Genomic DNA, 22,653 nt, shown 5'->3' on the forward strand with positions numbered 1-22,653 from the left:
TTTGCTGGTACCCAGCCAAAGTCATCCAGATGGGGTAACAGTGATTGCAAGTTGATGGCACCGTACTTTTCAATCATATAAAGTTATATATAGCATATAATACATCACATTACCTGTCAGTAAACCTAGGATTGCAAAGCAAGAAGGCATATGCAAAACAAAAATAATGTATTTGTATGTATGTATTTTATCTATCTATCTATCTATCTATCTATCTATCTATCTATCTATCTATCTATCTATCCATCCATATCATAAGAAAAAAAATACATTAATTGATGTTATCTCTGGCAGGATGATGATTTTTGAAAATTATGACTATTTTTAATTTTCTTCATACAAATACTTAACCTAATTTAAACCAAACTGTTATATTTTTGACACTGGTTTAAGGTACCCTTAAATTACTCTGGTTGGTTTGGCTTTCAGCCTTCAACCAGACTATTTAAACTTTAATTTATTATATATATCAGACCAATAAGTAACATTGGTGTTGACAGTATTTTCATTTTTGTTGCACGAGTGATAAAAGTCAAAATTGGTAAAATATGTTGCATGCCAAAGTAGCAAAACATACATGCATGCCCCAATTTATGGATACACATTTTCCTTCTAACATCCTTTAAAAAGTTTTGTAAAAATAATTGACATTCAGTTTCAAAATATCAAGTATGGACGTATGGAAACTGACTTTATTAAAGTGTGATATAAAATATTTGATTTAAAGAAAAAACTTCCAGTTAATAAACTAAAACTGGCCATAGACAGATGGCCAGATATCGGGAGACAGTATAGTACCAAGTACTTTTTTTCCTAAATCACCAAGGTAAACACATACATACAGTAAGTATTATAAGGACATCCCCAGTGAGGGCCCTTATTAGGAGCAGAACTGAATTCTAATGGGTTCACAATAAAACCCAAACCATGATATGACATCTATAGAATAATCACTGTGGATACGGCAACGTCATGGAACAACAAAGGCAATTTGACAACTAAGAATACTTCTTTTACAATCATGAATGAATCAAGTTACCAGCAAAACAAAAAACTTAACCTATCTGTGTCGACTACCTAAAATTTAGGATTTTTTTAATTCATTTGAAAACACTTCTGGAAGCCACACTGCAACATCAAGGCATTTCTGACAAGTGTAGTCCCGAACTTTAAACCAGTGTTTCTCAATCATAGTAACTTCGTGGAACCCTTGAAAAAACTTTTAGGTCCTAGGGAACCCCAGTCAACAAACAATATCTACAGCTTACAGTATAATATTGTGGGGGTCATTGGAATGAATGTCTTACACATTGCTTACTATTGAGATGAATGTCACCCTTACAGATCAACAAAAACATTACCAAAAAGATCATTGGTAAAAAGTGGAAAGGACCAGTTTATAGTTCTCATGGAAGATAAAGATAAACATTAAAGATTTGAACAGTATTTTGGGAGTGGAGACAGAAGCTCCAAATGGCCAAGAACAGACTAACAACTATTACATACCAAACAAAATTCAACCCAATAGTAATTTGAGTGCTGCAATAACCTCCGCCTGGTTCTGGTATGTCAATGTGAGTAGAATTTGTCACCAGCCCACCAACAAGCTGTCATCAAAGCAAAGCTTTGATTTATTGCATGATATTACAATCAGGAAATACATGAAAGCTTTGCCCTCAACTTACACTGTATAGAGTGTGCTGAATACCTTAAAGTTTGCAAGATTACCATATCGGATGCAAATAGGAATAATTTAGGAACAACACTGTATACCCTGTAACTAAACATTAGTGTTTGCAAAATGTTATTTATGTAATTTTGTGCAGCAGTTGTTCCAGTGTGCTACACAATATAAGCAGTTCCTACATAAAATAAAATACGTTTATTTTTTCTCTCCCAGGACTCACTGACAGTGCATAGGGTATTAAACACTTGTTATTTTATGGGGAAGTTACACAGACAGAAAGTTTCCTCTGACTGCCCCATGAATAATCCTTTCAATATCAGACATCAAAAAGTGAATAATTGCAAATAAACATGTGAACTTCAGAACACATAGTTCTTGCTGTCTTTAGTCTTAATCTTATTACAATTAAAATCCTTAACCCAAATATAAGTTCTTATCTAACCCCTGTGTTGTTGTTCATAAAGGTCCACTAAAGACCCAAGAAAATGGAAAGTTTAACAAAGTTACAGGACAAAAATCTTGATACTGAGGATGAACTTTCACAATCCTGCACAAAAATAAACAGCTCTGTCCTATGACAGGGGCCTGTAATATCAAGCTAATAAACGTTATTGAATAGATGGTTTTCTCTAAAGCATGTATGTCCTAATATTGTTTTATCTACTTCAGCTACAGCTTTCAGTGTTGCCTATTAAAAACACAGGAACTATTTTATTGTTATTAGTAAAAAAATCTTATAAAGAAAAAAAAATGTTTAAAGGGTTTTGTAAAAGGGGGAAAGGGTATTATTTTATTACTTTTTTTTTAAGTAAACCTATACAGAAAGGCTCATAGCAAGATAAGAGCAGGGCCTTCATGACAGGGTTGTAAGGGGCTACCCAACGAAGAAAGAAAGGGGGGGGGAGTTTAGAAGGAAAGGAGGGAGAAAGAGTTAAAGATTCGGTGGTGGTGAAGATTCGGAAAGATTTGGTGGTGAAGGGGCATCCCGGGTGGTGGAGTGCCCCTTTAAGTTGGTTTAGGTGGGCCCCTGAGGCAGGGTTGGGCCTAGGGGCCATAACGGTGGTCATGGTGGGTTGCAACTATTGCAACTGGAGGTGGGCTTTACCTTCCAAGACCTGCAGCCTGGGTAAATTAACTCAAGCAAGTAGACTAAAAAGATAGTCTAAAGTTTGGGGGGTGTTAATATTTTGATATGGAGGGGGTTAATAAAAAGGTTAATATTCAAAGTTATTTATGGTTTTTATAGCTATTTATAGTTATTTATGTTATTTATGGTTAATTAAAAACTATTTATGGTTATTTTGTATTTATGGTTATTTATGCAAATGCTATGTTAATTATTTGTTGTGTATAAATAAATGTCTGCTTGCCAGCTAATTTTAAGTCCAAAAGGTGTTGTGTTTTGATAAAGGGGAGTAGGGTAAGGAGGGGGGAGGTTGGCAAGCAAAAGGTAGAATAAAAAGTATAAATATATATATATATATATATATATATTTATTTATATATATTTAAGTATAAAGAGAGGGGTAAGTATTGGTGGAGGAAGAATTGAATAAAAGGGGGGGGAGGAAGAAACGAGCGGGGGCGTGGGATCCGCACTACCCTAGTCATGACAAAGATGGAGACTACCGTTGCTATTCCCTCCTAAGATTACTAGTTGCCTGGCTACACTTAGTACTTTCAGAGTAACTTGGCACAAGCCTGAAGATTGGAAAGAGAAATCAGAACTCCTGATCTGCATACATTTAGTTCAGTACCTACAAAAAGTATTTAAACCATTGGATTAGCAAGAGAGATAAACTATTTTTTCGGGGTCAGCCTCTATCAGAACAAATCTCCTTAAAAAGCTTTTTATTAAAAAAAGAAAAGACACATACTTTTACGACCGCAGAGCCCTTGATCCTTCCACAATTAGATTCCATTCGGTCCCTTGCCATTCTGGATTTTTTCTTCATACTGCAGGAACCATTTTCATCTTTCTTCTTCCTGCTTCTGCTTACGTCACCCGATCTCACACTGCTCACGGGTGGAATCGCCATTTTTTTTTATTGCAGGGAAGCACCTTCTGTGCATGCCCAATATCAGGCATGAGCAAAACAAGCGACTAGAAGCTTCCTGGGATACTGCGATGGCAAAGACAGAAGTGTGTGGGAGTCTCCTCTTCTATTTAAAAAAATGTTTTTATACTTTTTATAAAAGAGTTATATTTAAAGTAAAAACATGTGGTGATAGGATCACTTTAAGATAGACCTATACCCACTAAAACCTGGCCATAGGCCTGGCCATGTGATGTTTGCAAAATCAGGAAAACGAACTCTACTGCCCGACATTGTTTGCTACCTGGTTTACTACCATTAACAGGTTGACATTCAAAAATCCGGCAACCTGCGGACCCGAGGAGTGTCAGATTTTTGAAAATTCGGTATTTTTTTTTTTTTATACATACCTCCACACACAGGCCAGTCTTCCTCTCGCAGCACCATGGACATCTGGCACAGTTCCGGGGAGCAGGCAGCAGGGACGTCTCAACGTATATTTAGTTTAGCAAGCAAGTATTTCTGCAGAACAGCGCCAAAACATAAGTGGACAAACAGTGTACTGCAGTCCCTGTATTGTAAATGTGATCTGAAATTCATGCCGGGAAACTGAAGGATCCGGATTACTGATGGCCAGATTTTCGTTTGTCAACCTGTACCACTCAATCTGACTGAATATTGCATAGTACAAGCTGACTTGTTGAAAGTAAGTGTTTTTACAGTACAATTACAGTACATAAAGTAATTTTTGTGCTACAGGACAATATACTATAAGTGGAGAACTCACCTATTCTCATGCAGGCTATGTGCAACAGTAAATGTGATAATAGTATAACCTGAACATGTGATCATATGGCAGATTTGTACACATGTTTGCAAAATCAGGAAAACGAACTCTACCGCCCTGACATTGTTTGCTGCCTGGTTTACTACCATTAACAGGTTGACATTCAAAAATCCGGCAACCTGCAGACGTGGGGAGTGTCAGATTTTTGAAAATTCGTTATTTTTTTTTTTTTTATACATACCTCCACATACAGGCCAGTCTTCCTCTCACAGCACCGTGGACATCGGGCACAGTTCCGGGGAGCAGGCAGTAGGGACGTCTCAACGTTTATTTAGTTTAGCAAACAAGTATTTCTGCAGAACAGTGCCAAAACATTAGGGGACAAACAGTGTACTGCAGTCCCTGTATTGTAAATGCGATCCGAAATTCATGCCGGGAAACTGAAGGATCCGGATTACTGATGGGGATCCGGATTACTGATGGCCAGATTTTCATTTGTCAACCTGTACCACTCAATCTGACTGAATATTGCATAGTACAAGCTGACTTGTCGAAAGTAAAAGTGTTTTTACAGTACAATTACAGTATAACAATTAATATTAATAACAATTAATATAACATAAAGTATATTTTGTGCTACAGGACAATATACTATAAGTGGAGAACTCACCTATTCTCATGCAGGCTATGTGCAACAGTAAATGTGATAATAGTATAACCTGATCATGTGATCATATGGCAGATTTGTACACATGTGCCCACCAGTGCTGCAAACAAAAGCACAATCCTGAACTACCCAAGATCATATAATAACTAGAAGAGAATAGTCTTCAGCAATTGGGGTGCAACTTGTGTATATTGTTTATTTTTTTGTTATAATTATATATATGGTACATGTCAAATTTACCGTAGTAAGTAAATAGTCAAGAATAGTTGCAGAGCGTTTATGTATGCTGAAAAGCAAACCATGTCTGTATTTGTAATTCATATCAACAAGATTGCCACCCCTCATCTCACCTTAAAAAATCCCTTGCTAAATGATGCAGCAAGCAAGACCACCAGATATTTTAAGTTTAAACCGAGGACATGGCATTACTTTTTCATTTTCTCTGTATTATTGCAAAACCTTGCCTGAATTAGCGAGGCCTGGATATGCGATTTACATGGACCATGGGATTATCACACAGCTGTGACTGTGCATGCAGTATCAGTCAGGACTTCACCTTGTTCACTAGGCACAGAGTATCATGGGAGTTGTGATGTACTGTCAGGCCATGCTCCTAAGTCTTGTTCTTTATGTGGCATTTTATTATAGTGTTGTTGCAAGGGACAGCAGAAGGTATTAAAAGCTTTATCAGATTTAATATTATATTTATATTATTTGTATATTTACTTGATAGAACTGTTTTTTTTTTTTTTTTTTTAGAACTGTTTTTTTTTTTTTTTTTTTATAAAATGCATTGTGAGTTGAATTCTTTCAGTGATGTTTATTGGGGCATGGGTATAGTAAATGTGATTGTTGAAACTTACAGTTTATACTAAAAAGTCTTTATTATTTCCTAAAAACCATATGTTGTGAGGCATGTACACAGATTCCCAATGCTAAAATACTTAGGGGTTTATTTATAAACCTGACAAAAAATTCTCAGGTGGAAAATCAATCACTGCTGTTGAGAACACTTGGACCTGGCAGATTCTCCACCAGAGGATGTTTAATAAATGTCAAAGTCACTCTTATAGATACCACAGGGACTGTGCCAAAATGAATCTTTCAATGCCCTCCCTTTGTTTTGACGATAATAGTGGCACTGAAATTGCCATACCATGATCACGCTTCCAGGCTTGATGGCTGGATTAATAGTACTGAATTGCAAAAATATGTGAAAAAATACAAATTACTGTATGTTATCACAACATACAATAATGCATTTCTCTAAATTCGATATGTTGTGATGTCATACACATAGCAATGTGAATATGCATTAGAAAATTCCACAATCCACAGAAAGCAGCCATTTGTGCTGCACTGAAACTAAAACTTATGGTGTGTTACAACCTTCATTGCTGTGTATTGACATCCCATTTGGTAAAGCAATGTACATTACCACATAGAGCCCTATTTATAAAACAGGGAATCAGACATTCCTTTATGGAAATCTTCCAGGTGAATGTGTTTTAGTGACAGTAATTGATACCCACCAGGGAATGTTTAGGAGAATGTCAGATTCCCTGTTTTATAATAGAGCCCATAGAGTCACTGCACCTAAACAGTGTCAATCAGGACTAAAAGAAACTTTTACTAAGATAAATACATGAACTGAAATAGTTGTTTTTTTATTTTTTGTGAAGTTCAATTGTCTGGGTACAATGACTAAGCCTCGGAGTGGGGGTGAAATGCATCAGAGAAATTTAACATAGACTGGAGGTGCAATGCAGGTCTATGGCAGGTCTCCTACAAATATATTGATTTTTATACAGCATCACCTTTTTGGGATACAGACATCACTTTGGAGTGTGGCTTCTTCGCTTTCCTAATTCACTTGTTTAGGGAACTAAATTTTAGAGATAAAGTTTTCAAAGATTAGGAGTAATATAAGGTTGCAAACCAAAGGAACTGAAAGCAAAAACAATTATATAGGTAAATCTTTGAAATGTGAATGTAAATTTGAATCCACAAGCTTTTGCACTATTTCTAATTTATATGAAATGCCTACATTTACACTTTAGTTAAAGCATTTCCTCTGTTTGGGTGAAACTTTTTAAACCTAATTGTCTTCCTATGACATAGCACAACACTAACATCTAAAAAGAGGAGTTCATTAATATTCCGAAGTTTATACTATTATTGGAGTCTCTTTGGCAGATCTCTCACTATGAAGACCAGGTGCAGTGGCCACAAGCCAGGGCCACCCCGCAAGCAGACAGTTTTACTCCAGATCCACACTAATGCATTCTTTTCTGCTTCATCATCATTCTGAGCTCTATTATTATGAGAAATCCTTATTTATAACAATTAAAAATAAAATGAGTGACTTCCCTGGTGTAATAAGACACTTCACAGCATTCATAGGGAATGGGGTTTACTTGAAGTTGTTTGATATGTTATTTTTAGAAACAAATGGCAAAACATTCTGTCATTGAGAAATGCTCTCACTCCCTCCTGCTTCTAAGAGATATTAAGCTCAGATCCACCTTTCAAACCAGTGAATGACTTATGGTTGCTCCAGCATCCTGAGATGCACCAAGATGTCCCTGTACCATTAAGAGACAGTAAGGTTACCTTCAGAGTTTAAACTATACATTGCTTTACTGACATGCATATTCATATTTGAATAGGCTAGCAGAATACTGCATAGAAAAATGGACATGCATTCTTATGCAATTCAGTACACAACAAGTTACACCAATGGTTTACATGACTGCATCACAGGCATGTTGTTCAGCCTAGATATGCATTGCATCTTGTAAAACATGATGATATTTATTGATATAATAAGCGGTACCACAGTATGATAATGTCAGTGGGACCTAAAAGAAACTCAACATAAGTATTACAATGGGGTCTAATTATAAAACAGGAATCATTTAATACTATTCTAACACATGGACCTGGAAGAATCCCATAAGGGAATGTTTGAGGTAATATCAGATCCCCCGTTTTATAAATAGGTCCCAAAAAGTTAAACTGTGCAGGTTTGAGGGGGAGCATCCATGATTCCAGTAGGAATGGGTAAAACTGAGAGTTTTCATTTCACTAATTTTTTCTTGAAATCTAAAATTGGGAGTCAATAAGGAAGGTGAAATAAAGATGATTTGAAATGCATTGGGTTTGGAAAGCTCATGAATGTTGTAGAAGTTCTTCTTAACCAACCTGGACAGGCTCTTGTGACAATAATTGCCAGTGATTTGGTTTTTTTACAAACAGAAAACACAGACAGCAAGAAAAGTAAAATATTAAAATTAAATTAAAAAGAAACACTACATAAATAAATGAGTATACTAAAAAAAAAACAAAAAACAAATAAAGAACATATATCATGTCACAAAAACAAAGATGGGAGGCCAAAACAATATGGGGAAAAGCTCAGAGGACAATTTGGCAACAGGGAAACTTTTTACAGTCTATGTGAGCTACAGCTGCCTTCAATATAATGGCCAATTCGGCCTCTATGCTTCCTGCCCCAAGGGGGCACCTATCCCTTTTCAGGCCCCTGTTGGCAGTGTTTCAGGCAGTTTTTACTTGCTATTTTGTGATGTCTTCTACCTGGTTAAGTGGTGTGATGGGTTTTCTTTCTGAATGAAGCAGATACCCTGACTAGATTTTTAATCTGTTATGGAAAATTATGATTTTTTTTTGTATTGAACAGAAAAATTAACCTCTGATGTGTTTTTATGGTTGTCTGTGTCCTCATGAGGGAGGTTTACCTTCCATTGACCCTGGGGACAATTATCACTGGCACAGGAAGAGATATGAAATCCAGAATTAGGTGAGGAGAAATCTTACATGAGCCCTTCTGTATCTAAACCCAACAGGAAATGTAGATATAAATCTTGGACATGTAGCTGGCTGCATGTTAAGGTGGAACTCTGGCCCTTGCAGCGCTAGGTCAGAGGTTCGAATCTCTGCCAGGACACTATCTGTATGGACTTTTGCAGGTTCTCCTTGTGTTTGGGTTTCATCTGGATACTGGTTTCCTCCAACATTTCAGAAACATTCAGTTAGGTTAATTGGATTCCCCCCAAATTAACCTTGACTGTGGTAATGACATATGAATATGGTAGGGACATTAGATTGTGAGCCCCTTAGGGGGACAGCTAGTGACATGACTATGGACTTTGTAAAGTGCTACCTAATATGTTGGCGAATACTGTGTATGATTACTGTGTAGTTATATTACTAGTAATATTAACAATATAATGGTATTAAAAGCCTGTTTTAAATTAAAAATACTCAAACTTTTTTATTTTCCTAATTTTTGTTCAGGGTATGAAATGGTGACCCAGTGTAGAAAAGAGGGTAGCCACAATCCTGAAAATGTTGGGTTAGGTATAAAAGCCATTATTCCCTGAAATGTGCCTCTTTTACTTGTGTATTTTTTTATTGCCAACAGGGAAGCCAAATGATATTACAGATGGACTGTCATCGTAACTTGTTTTACCAATAATAATGCAATAAAATATTGTTCTTTAATTAAATACATATGTGTACACTTGGTGGTTCAGAGTCTCCCTCCACTTTTGGGTGCCTTTGATTGTGTAGAAATGGGGGGAGGGTGGTGCATCATTAGGAAGGCTTTGAAAATCTACCCTGGGTTAGTCTCAGTCTGCAGTATAAAATAACCAAAGTCAGTCCTCAATAAGTAAGAAGCCTTTGTTAATGCTAAGCAATGTAGATCTGTTGCCCTCTGAACTGCTGCTATAAACTGAAATTAATGCTGTATGCCTAATGCTGTAAAAATTCTAAGAGCGTCTTCTCAGCTAAGCCTTAAAAGACAGCAAAGGAAGCCAAAGGTAAAAAAAAGTTTGCCTTAGGATTATAGAGTAATTGTGTGCAGGAGCATTAACTTCTTTGACATTACAATTCTCTCTGGCAAGCCATACATGTAAGCTGCATTTGTAATGAGCATTTAAAATGCATTGTGTTAAAGCAAATCATTTAACCCCCCCCCCCTCCACAAAATTCCATATTTTCTTAAAGTAAAAAAACTGTTAAATAAAAACAGAGTAGCTGAAAATCTCAGTGTCAAATCATATTTTTGCAATTGTTATAGTGAGTGCAAAATATAATATGTCCCTTTTTTTAAAAAGTACTGTGTTGAGTAAATATACATCATAGATAAATGAAACCAAAAACTGTGCCCATATTACAGCAAACAATTTTGCTAATATGACTTCCTGTCCCTGGGTGGCTACACTCACTATTCATTACGCAATGGAGCAGTGTCATGGTTGTCACCTAGGATAGAGTTTAAACATATCTGCCTTTGTTCATTTCCATGTGACTAGAAGTTTACAAAAGAAAGATTAGGTTTACATGCGTTCTGTTAAGCTAATAGAAAGTGACAAAAACACTAAATTTCTAACAAGATCAATGGGTATTTTCTGCACTTGCCTTTTTTAGCCTAAAAGGAAAACAAAATGAAGCCTCCACATCCTTGGGCTGGTAAACTGCAATATACTATTTTTTTTAATTTTTTTTCATTATCCTTTACAGAGGAACTAAACAGAGTTTATACTCACCAATGGCACCGCTAACTTCTTCCTCTTCTCATTCCAATCTTTGGCCATCTTGATTGGCAGGGCTAGATTACCTTTTAAGAATATTAACACATTAATAATATTTTTATCTTTCATTTACAAAGCCTCAACATATTACTCACAACCTTACAAAGTCCCCCATAAACATATGGCATTACCACATTCTAAGGTCAGATTTTGTGGGAAGCCCTTTCAACTAACTGGATGTTTTTGGGATGTGTGAGTGCCCAAAGGGACCCATGCAAACACTGTGAGAGCATACAAACTCCAGATAGTATCCTGGCCAAGATTCAAACCTGGGACCCTTGGCTACTGAGCCAACTGTATCAATCACACGCTGACACTGCCCTTTACATACAATGATTTCAGCGGGAGCATCAAAATTTTGCCATTGGGACCCTATGATGCACAGTTCTTTACATGTTCTAGAATCAACTGTCTAGAAGTAGATATCCCCACAAATGGTGAGGATATCTTCTCATTCCCCTTGTGCAGAAAATAAAAAGAAATTTCTCTAGCACACAGACACCAAATTTCACACAAATTTCTCTAGCACACAAACAATTATCCATACACAGCATTAACCTTTTCTTTTACTATCCAACATTTCTGAAAAGTATACCTAAATCTAAATAAACAGTTAGAGTCTGCAATGTCTTTGCCACTACCAGTTTGATAAATTACAATAACTATAAGTTTTTTAAGTATCTCTGTCTGTGAGGCTATTAATTATCTGTTAAAAGATTCTTCAAAAATATGTCAGCTCATCACTTATTTCCATTATCCAATGAAAATATATTATTGTTACAAGGTATGTTTGGGAGGTGATTAGTTAAAAAAAAAGCATAAAATATACATTCTGAAAAGTAAATTGACTTTATCAATCAGTGGGGGTGTACTGGGCACTTAAGATCTCCCTGATACATAACAAACCATATATATTTGTATATGAGATCATTTCAGCACATCTCTTGGATTTAGGAAGTTAGCCTTTCACTGCTAATTTAAAGTCTAGGACAGGGAAAGGAATTGTGTTACTCAACCACCCCCCTCCCCTGGGGGTCCACAGTCCCTTGGAATGCATTATTCATCAGGTGTCAAACTGACAGATTATACAAACAACGCTTTGATTGGTGCTCACCCATATTACTCAACAAAGTACTGCAGGATACATATGATGACTCCACAGGGATGCAATAAGTCATGAAAAACGTGTCCATCCATGGTCTTTATTTCATCAAGCAAAGTCAGTTTGATTTTACAATTTAAACAAAAATGGTTTATCATGAAAGTCTTTCATAAACTGCTCTCAAAGCAAATCAGATGATTTCATTAGTATCAATTTACGCAAAGAGTTTCTACAAGTGTGTGGTTTCTTAAAGGGGCTTATCACTTCATATTTAAAACAAGGGCCATTCCGAGACACATATTTATAGTAACATAGGAAGAACCTTGAGGATTCTGTATTTTTTATTGTGGCATAAGCATTGAGATAGACATACATACATTTCACCTATCCATATTTATTATATAGCGCTGCTTAATATGTTGATGCTATATAAAAACTGTTTAATAATATTATAATTAATAATAACATTAATAATGGTAATCAGCAATGAAGAGTCTACTCATTAGCATTTATTGTCTAACAACTCTGTGATCATTCAGAATCTTCTGATTAATTGACCCTGATTTATTAAAGCTCTCCAAGGCTGGAGAAGATACACTTTGATCAGAGAAGCTAGAATTGATCTGGTCCAGGATTCAACACATTTGCTAGCAAATAACCTTGAAGCAATCTTTTCTAGGTTGGCTGGTCCACTCAGCTTAACTGATGAAAGTGTATCTTCTCCAGCCTTGGAGAGCCCAATGACAGAACATTGTGAAGGTTCATTTTTGCCTCCATAGAAATGAAAGCTATTGGATTCCCGTAGCATGGTAACGTTTCTTAGTTTGTTCACAAGTACCTATTAGCATTGTCTTGTTAACCCCTACATGACCCAGTCATTGGTAAACTATCTTAAGCAAAGCTGGGAACTGTTAATGGGATATCCAACACACATACTACAAAGGCCACATTTGGGAATGTGGGTGCTTGGCAAATACAGGCACTGCAGATGTATTGAACAGATAAAGGCAGCACATCCACTTGTAAAGCAAAGCTTCTTGTCCTGCTTCACAACCTCTAAGGAAAACACCAACTTTTTTGGCACAGAAACCTTTTACAGATTACAGAAATCTGTAAATATGACATTCTTCCCACTGGTCAGCAATGCAGGAGGTATTGTTCTTACTGACCACCACATTAATGTACTGTAAGCTGTGGATAAAGTAATCATAGCAGGGGCTCCCTGAAGACCTGAAAGGTATTTCAAGAGGTTCCCACATGGTAAAAAGGTCGAGAAACACTGGGCTGGAATATTTTGTATAGCCATAGCCTGAGCCGTGTAACATAACTACTTTTTACACAGTGCCACAAATTACCTAGCCACAGTATTAGTTTTATTTGTATTAACTAAAAAACCACAGCTGTTACGGCTCCTGAACACCTACTATGCACAGCTAGGCATCAGGGCTCGATTTCAAGCAAATGCGTCTGATTTTTGCAGGCATTTGCAACTGCCTGTATTGGGGTTCCTAATGCCTTGTTAAAAAAAAAAGGCACTAGACATTAAAACTGCCTAAATATGCCCATACAAGCCCTCTTTGGCATTTTTAACACTTCCCATTCAAGTCTAGAGAGGACGCAAAGGTGGCAAACTGCCCCCGGAGTTACACTGAGCGTCCAGAAAACTGCATGGACTTGCTGCTCCTGTCAAATGAAGGATAATAAACAGACCTATTCGGGCCAATTTTTTTGCAAGAATTATTAAGCAGTAAAACTGTTCACAAATTCTTGATAAGCCTCAGGTCTGAATTGGCCCTATGAGGGCATGAAGCATGAGGTGAACAATGGGACATAGTAAGGTTCCATCTTTAGTTTACAATAAAGTGAAAACACCGCCAGGAAGCATTAAGCAATTGAAAAAAAAGAGGATTTGCACTATCATATGACCAGTTTTGCTAGTGGTGCACTCTTGCGCAAGTTTACAGGTGAACTTCCCTCCTATTGTGTGTTAATTCCTCCACCTCCTATGGTAGATTGTAAGCTCTTCGGGGCAGGGTCCTCTACTCCTGTGTCACTGTCTGTTTTCGTCTGTCATTTGCAACCCCTATTTAATGTACAGCGCTGTGTAATATGTTGGCGTTATATAAATCCTGTTTGATAATAATAATAATTAATAATAACTCCATAGACAGAGGAAAAGGGTGGATCAGGGAGTTGGAACTGATGCCAACCTATTAGAGAGGACTAAGGAAAGCAGAATATGGTTTTCTAATATGCCCAATAAACTATTAGCCTTCAGAAGTCAACCACTACAGAAGAACATGAGCAGACATAAGACCATCACTCCTCCGTGTCTATATATATCCTAAACATGGAAACATAAAATCCCCTCCTGTTGCATGTAGTACTACACTACAAACAGTCTATACTGCTGTTCTTTTGGTTCAGAGGTTGGCAAACTCTGGCCTTTAGACCAGATATTGCCTAGCCAATAGTTTGTTCTGGCCTAACGCCCCCTGGCTGATCCGGCCTAATTTTGGCTGGCAACCCGCGGCAGAGCCAGGACAAATTACCAGAGCCGGAGCCCCAGAGCCAGATGCGGCTCTTGAGCCTCCGTGTTGTTGCTCCCTTCCCTATTTACCCCGGCCGACAATAACACTTCCGCTGCCGGGGTAAATAGGGAACATTCCCTCTTCTCTGTATGCTTTGCAGAAGAAAGGGAATTCCCTTCAGGGGGCATTCCTTGTTGGGGGTGGAGCCATTAGGATGGGACTCGAAAGAGAGTCTGGCCCAGTGTGCTCCTGCCTACCCCTGAAATGGCCCAGTGGCCAAAAAAGTTTGCTGACCTCTGTTTTAGTTGTTTAAGTTCCTGCAATACAAACCTGTTACATTGAGTGCCCAATAATAAATGTGGAAACTTTTCTGCTTTCAGTTTAACTTTAGTAAACTGATTAATTTTATCTCCTTTTTTCCACAGTATCAATGTTTGGCTTGGAAGAATGTGCTAAACAGTGTAATAAATGTGTTGAAGTAGTGAAATGTACAGAATGGCAAAAAGAAATGCAGCAAATCCACAAACAAAATAAAACAATTCTGATACCAAGAAGAAAAACCATGCCTAAATATTTTTTGTCTTTTTATGTCATTGATTCTTGGCAAAACTTTCAACAAAAAAAATAAACCTCTAAATAGATTTCTGGCTTAATTATATCTTACAGTAAAAATTAGAACATAAATTCAGGTTAGCTTCATAGTGGATTACATTGTTAAAACCAGCATTTCAAAGGAAGAGCAAACAGTAACAAAACACTTCTATCATTTTATAGATAGATCAAAAAATACTTTCAGCAGGTTCTTCTTGCTTCTGGATACTATTGCAGTGGATCCGAATCGGAATGTAGAGCTGCTCACTGGTTGACTGTTACTGGTCTGTAACAAGGAGCCAGTGATTGAATGGTGGGAAGTGGTGAATGGGACATTAGAGTTAAGTTATTAATGAAGTGTGTTTAGGACTCTTCCATTAATTCAGCTTTTTGTAGCTATTTGCCCTATTGGCATCACGTGCTGATATTTACATGCTATGCACTGGTATGTAGTTGGCATTTTGCTGGTAGACTAAGGGTGGCTCAGAGAGGGATCAATATTCTGCTGCCCTGCTTGGACTGCAGTTTAAGCAATTTAAGAACTCTTGTTTTCAGTGCAAAGTTTTTTAGAGGTGTTAGCATGTAGAGCAGTGTGATCCATATAATACTCCATATAATGTCAACAGAGGCAATTTAACCGTGAGAGAATTGCCCATACTATCATCTGCCACTAAGGCTCTGTACACACATCAGTTGATTCTCGCCTAATATGTACATGTCAATGGAGAAGAGCACAGCAGGGTGTCGCTCGTTCTCCCCCCACCCCTCTCCATTGAACAGAATGGAGCTGTGTGTACAGTGCTCGTTCATATATCTGTCACTTTTTACAGCTGGAGATGATCACAAAGATAATTTCCAGCCACAAAAATTGAGTATGTGTATGCTGCCTTAGAGTACTTCAAGGGCTCCCAGTCTATGAAGGGTGGCATTTGCTGCTACTAGATCACATTGTTAATGTCCAATGAAGATATGTTAGCTTCTTCGTGATGGCATTCATAAGGTTACATTCATACACTTGTGTTTTGGTTCACTGCAGGTGTGTTGCATTAAAAACAGATCCTGCTTGCAAGATATTTAGTGTGGTTTCCAGCAAAAAATAAAAAAAAATCACCGCTATGAGGATTAATGGTAACCCTTGTTATCTCACCTCACTGAGACTGTACTTCAAGACACTCTTCTCTTCCTATATGCCAGCTCTTGAAATATCTGTAAACCCCAAGGGAGACATTTAAACCGTACCTTTGGGAAAGGTGGACATTTGGAATTCTGTATCTCTACAATAATGTAATTTACATCTGTAAACGACTGTGCTTATGTATTGAAAAGCAATACCAGCTGCATCCAGGACCAATTCAAGCTCACTGTTGCTTGACTAGGGCAAAGCAGAGAAGTCCTGAACTGCACGTTCCCCAATCTAAATTCAACTTTCCCATTAATTAGACAACACCACCTGTTGGATTAAAGTGGCCATACCAGCTCATTTTATTAAACATTGTATATATTAACATACTTTTATATACATCAACATATGTAAAAAAACATCAAACAACAATTTCCATGACAGCCTTCTTTTCCACCCCACCATTGTTATCTTTCTAGGTCCATGAAACAATTCCTCTCCTCCTAATCCTTTTACCAAATACCTCCGCTCACTAACCAGGCCCCCAGCCGCTATCACACCGCCTCGGGGGCAATTAGCGGATAACCCCTTTTAACAACTAGCCCCCACAACAACCAAGTGTCGTGCAGGACCACCACTACCGAAACCGAGCCCATCCCCTGATAGGCCCTACCCCCTTGTTCCCTTTCTTCCCGAACCTTAACCCCTTCATGGACCTAGTAAAAAACCGCCCTGCTGCTATGACAAATGCCCAAACATTATTGCTAAAAAGAGGGAGGGAGGGTGAGAGTTGCTCACTCCCAGAATTTTTGCCTTTCCCTTCCCTTTGTGTCCCCTTTTAAACTCTTGCCCAACACTCCTCCCTGCTCCAATAACCCCCCCCCCCAATCCAAACCATCCAAATTTCCCGCATATATTTTATTTTTTATTTTTTTTCCGCCCTTTCTTCCTTCTGCTCTCTCTCACATATCATTTTTTTTTTTTTTTTCTTACCCTGTCTTCACCTAAATAGCTCCAGGCCAACTTTTTTGGATGCCTACAGATTCCAATGATTGAATATCATTCAAGCATAATGATGCTGGATTTATTAAGAAGCTGATGATTTCACTGCTTCATGTTCAAGTTTGCCAGAAAGGTAAAAGAACGGAGCTACTGGGATTTGTAGTTTAAAAAGACTTGTAAATCCCCAGATTGCCAATGACTGCTGTAGACATTGTAGAATTTTTTCCCTTGATTGCCTTGTCAATTAAAACAGTTTTGTTAGTTCCTGTCATTATGGCGGAAAAATTTTGTTTATTTCTAAGAGGCCGTGCTAGCACTTTGTCTTGCTATGTGCTAATTGTAATGTTTTTGGCATGCTTCCTTTCTAGGGTTGGTCTGTTTTTGTGCTGCATCTGTGTTTACATTACCAATGTGATCAGTCAGAAGGCTGATCTGGGCTCTTTCAGCTCCTTTCAAGACCAGTCCTTGAGGAGATCAACCTTACCATACATATCTAAGATCAGTTGTTCCCGGGAGTCCACCCTGGTCAGTCTCTGCTTTTTTGCTGACATTCTGACACAAAGAGACAGCCTACGTAGTCTGCAGATATGAAGTCCTGCAACAAAAAAAAGTGTGAATTCAAAAGCTTGTTGATAAATTGTTCTGTAAGGCCTTCATCATTAATTTCTGTCAGTAGATAGTAAAATGGCAAAGGCTGTTCCAAAAACAACAGTTCCTGAAACAGGGTAGGCCACAATACACTGACAGACTGGATTTAATCTCACTCAGTTCAGTATTAAGTGTTATTGAAAATAGTACAGCTGGTGTTGAAGAGGAGTATTGTTCCCACTCAATTTTATACAACGCTAATCTGAATCCTTACGACGTATGCAGCTTGTATGAAGAAAGCTGGATGATTTAAGGGCTAATATCTAACAATGATATGGAAGGGAATAATAAGCCAGGACACTGAAGTAACTAGGCAGTAACTAACCAAAGTGTTTCAATAGCAGGCATTATTTTCAGGAAGAAATATGTCACATGAGAAGTCACAGAAAGGTTTGCTCTAGCAATAAAAAAAGAAGTGAAAAAAATGAATGCAAGTTTGTGTTAGTGAGTCCAGAGCTCTGTTGCAGAAATATTCATTTATAACACCTCTGTTCATTTCAGGGACAGATGCAGCCAACAATGGGACCCAGCTCAGAAATACCTTATTAGGGACCCACAACTTCTATCTCTGCTAATTTACCGCTGGTGTAATTCTGCAATTCCTCACTTTTCAATGTCCTATTATTATTATTATTATTATTATTATTAATAATAATAATAATAATAATAATTAACAGGATTTATATAGCGCCAGTATATTACGCAGCGCTGTACATTAAATAGGGGTTGCAAATGACAGATACAGACAGTGATACAGGAGGAGAGGACCCTGCCCCGAAGAGCTTACAATCTAGTAGGTGGGGGAATTTCACACACAATAGGATGGGAGATATGTAGTGGTGGGAAGTAGTGACAGTTTCAAAAGACAGAAGAAGACGGGTAGGCAAGTTTGAAAAAATGGGTTTTGAGTGCTCTTTTAAATGAGCAGAAAGTAGGAGCAAGCCGAATAGGATGAGGAAGACCATTCCAGAGAGTTGGGGAAGTTCTAGAGAAGTCTTGTATCCATGCGTGTGATGTGAGTGAGAAAGTCATTAGTAGGTCATTGGAGGAGCGGAGGGAGCGGCAGGGGGAGAATTTTTTTACCAAGTCAGAAATGTAAGTGGGACAATAACTGTGGAGGGATTTGAAAGCAAAGCACAGGAGCTTGAACTTGATTCCAAGGTGAAATGAAAGCCAATGGAGAGAACTACAAAGAGATGCAGCAGAAGAGGAGCCTAGGGAAGGATTGATGGGTCTGGCTGCAGCATTGATAATAGATTGTAGAGGAGAGAGTCGGGTTAGTGGAATACCAGAGAGGAGGATGTTACAGTAGTCCAGACGGGAGATGATAAGAGCATGTACAAGGAGTTTGGTGGTCTCAGGGGACAGGTAGGGGCGGATTTTGGAGATGTTGCGCAGGTAAAAGTGACAGAACCTGGAAATGTTCTGAATATGGGGGGTAAATGAGAGGGCAGAGTCAAATGTCTTATTATGATCAGTGGTCACTAGGGTTGGTTGTCCGGTGTGGTAATTCAAGATTTCTCCCCCCTACCGTGCAAAAGTAGGTATAGCTTTAGATAGTAAATATGCAGCACATCTAACATGCCATGAAAAACTGGAGGGGGAAGGTTGGCTAAAAAATAATGTGTTTAAAAATTAGATTATGTAGATGGTTCAATGTGCTACACTTATTATCCATACAAAATGCCTAATGTATTACTGAGCTTTATGTAAGTTTTACTGCTTCTCATGCTACATTGTCACACATTCCACCAAGGGGATTTATTGTAGTCAATGACATCTGGGCAGGGGGGTGATTATTGCTACCACTGACATCAATTATAACGCCAGCTTTCTGCACGTTGTAGGAGAACCACAATTCTGGGGGCATTGAGGAGCATTATAACCCAATCATAATGTCTTAAGGCATTAAAATGTTTTGCTATTGTGTGGCCCTTTGGAGGTTAAAGGTAACACTAGAGCCCCTATCGCTCTCTCTCTCTCTCTCTTTTATATATATATATATATATATACTTATATTATATATACCTACCTACCTATATATAGGTAACAGCTACTTAGCACACTGGCATTATTATGGGAAAACCAAGGGCATCCAAAACAAAAAAGCATGTTGTTTGTTAATTTCTCACATTACTACATATAGTTCCTCTAAAGCTTAATATGTAATTCATTGGGCCCCCGATCAGATACAAATTGATTGGATAGCTTGGGCAGGTGCTCATATTATTTAGTTGTAGTAAGGTTGATTCTACAAAGATCCAGGTTTGCTGAATTACCCAGGTTCACCCATGATAGTTTATTTTCTCCAGTCTTGGAGAACTTACATACATCAGGTCCAATATTTTTATACTATCTTTGTACAGGCAACTTTAGACTTACATGTACAAATTAATATGAGAAAAGCACAAACTATCCAATCATTTTGTATAAAATTTGTACAAATGTAGCCACTAATTTGTTATAGGTTGCTGCTTTTTCAATACATGTCAACAAGTATAAATGAAACTTCAGTTTTTGAACCATTGGCTTGAAATTGCCTGCTTTTACTTTTAGGTTAAAATCTACAATGTTGTACTACTTTAAGACCCTTTTCCAGGGAAGAATTTCTGTTTCACTATAAATTTCACTGATAAGAGACTTGACTGACATTATAGTGATAGATTTGATTTTAAATTTCACCTGGAGTGGCAACTGTTGGAGAAATCTGTTGGAACCGCTAGGTAGATGATGTTTGATGGGAACTTTGGAAATGCGTCTATTTTTCAGACGTTCCTGCTCCAGTTTTGAATTGCAAGAATTAGGGAACTATGTTTCTTTACTTGCAGAATAAAAGTAATATCTATTTTTTTAAAAGTGGGGTCTAATCAGCAATACAGTTCTCTCACAACAGAACTATAATAAAACAGGCCAGGAGAAGGAATACATGCAACAATTTTTACTCAGTCACACTCTTTTCTCCATTGGGATTAGTTGTATTGGTAGATTGGGGGCAGCACAGTGGCTCAGGGGTTAGCACTCTGGCCTTTGTAGCGCTGGGTCCCATGTTTTAATCTCGGCCAGGACACTATCTGCAAGGAATTTGCAAATTTACCCTGTGTTTGAGTGGGTTTGCTCTGGGTACTCCAGTTTCTTCCCACATTCCAAAAACATGCAGTTAAGTTTATTGGCTATCCCAAAACAATTGACCCTAGACTGTAATAAAGACATATGAGTATGTTAGGGACATTAGATTGTGAGCCCTTTTGAGGAACAGCTAGTGACATGACTATGGACTTTGTAAAGTGTTGTGTAATATGTTGGCACTATATAAGTACTGTGTAATAATAATTGGTACATTATGGAAACTTTAAAAAAAATCTCTTCTATATCCTCAGCCTCAGACTTCAGTATAAACAATGGAACAGTAGAATAATGTCTTGTATCTCAACAAGACCTCTGCTGAGAGTAAACATTTTCTATTCTGATTCCCTCACTTTTTGCCATTCCCTCACCATTTGCCACTTACAAACTATAGAAAAAGAAATCACACAGAGCAGGCCCAGTACAGTTTTCCATACTGGATTCAGTAATCTTGTTGAATTTACTTCCTGATATTCCTTATACTACCATGATCTACTACCAGGGCCCCATGAACACATGTAGACAAGCACCAAGACCTGAATTGATGGGAAAGGGGGGTGCATGGGGAGTGTCACAAATTCCATACAGAGAATTATTGACATTTTTTGGGCCAGTGGTTAGAAGAATCCCAGGAATGCAGGTAGAGCATGTTTACTGTGCCTGTTATAAAGAGATTGTACAAACTTTAGGCCCATCACTGATTTAAATTAATCCTGAACTCAAGGCAGATAAAAAATAAACAAATGCAATTCATAATTACATCATGACAATCTGGTATGCTGCAGGACTGTGCTAACAAGGACCACGCTAATAGCAGAAGAAAGAAGAATGACAGGAAGATAGGCTCATCTGTATGCTCTTTATCCTTTTGCTGTTCAGCTATAGATTGGGACAGGGTGGTGACCCATTAGTTTTAGGGAAATGTGGTAAAGAAAAATCAGTTAGCTACATGGCCATTGACTTTGGAAACTGCTGTGTAATGTGTCTGCTTTTTTTTTTATTATACAGTATTTGCATAGCGCCAACATATTACACAGTGCTGTACAATAAATAGGGCTAGCAAATGGCAGACAGATACAAACAATGACACAAAATGAGGGGAGCACCCCGCCAAGAAGATCTTATAATCTAAAAGGAGGATCCATAAAATAGATTTCCAACTACTTACTGTTTAGGTGATAGTACTTTCACTAAACACCTGTCAGTTTTTTTTTATTTCTTAATTAGATGAAGATTATTTAGATGTATATGTATACCAAACTTTTGCAAACTTTTGTCACATTCACTGTTTTAAAAATATACAACATTTATAAAACTTAGACTAGAGTACATCTAAACTCAATTCATTGAGAGATTTCCCAGTCCCATTTTTAGCTTCTCTGCTAGTGATCGTGGTGAACCTGAGGAACCTCAGCCCACTGTGTGTATAAGGTTGTCAAATTCTTTTGTTTTGGCTAATATGGTTAAATGTATTCTATATGAGTATTCATTTCTATCTCAAAGCCAGTAAAGTAAATCTTTAAATTAAAATCTAGCCTTTTAACTTCAGTAATTGCTCCAACCAGCCTAAAAGTGAATTCTTCATATGTACCATTGAAGAATATACAATAGAATAGACAGATGATACAGATGAAGACAAGTGGCTGCTAATTTATTCTTCACAAGAGAACATAGAAAATTCAGAAAGCCTCATTAAAAGTCATAACTTTAAAAAAGAAGAAAAAAACGTAAAAAAAAAAAA

The sequence above is a fragment of the Pyxicephalus adspersus genome, chromosome 5, assembly GCF_032062135.1.
Source record: "Pyxicephalus adspersus chromosome 5, UCB_Pads_2.0, whole genome shotgun sequence".
In the NCBI taxonomy this organism is placed as follows: Eukaryota; Metazoa; Chordata; class Amphibia; order Anura; family Pyxicephalidae; genus Pyxicephalus; species Pyxicephalus adspersus.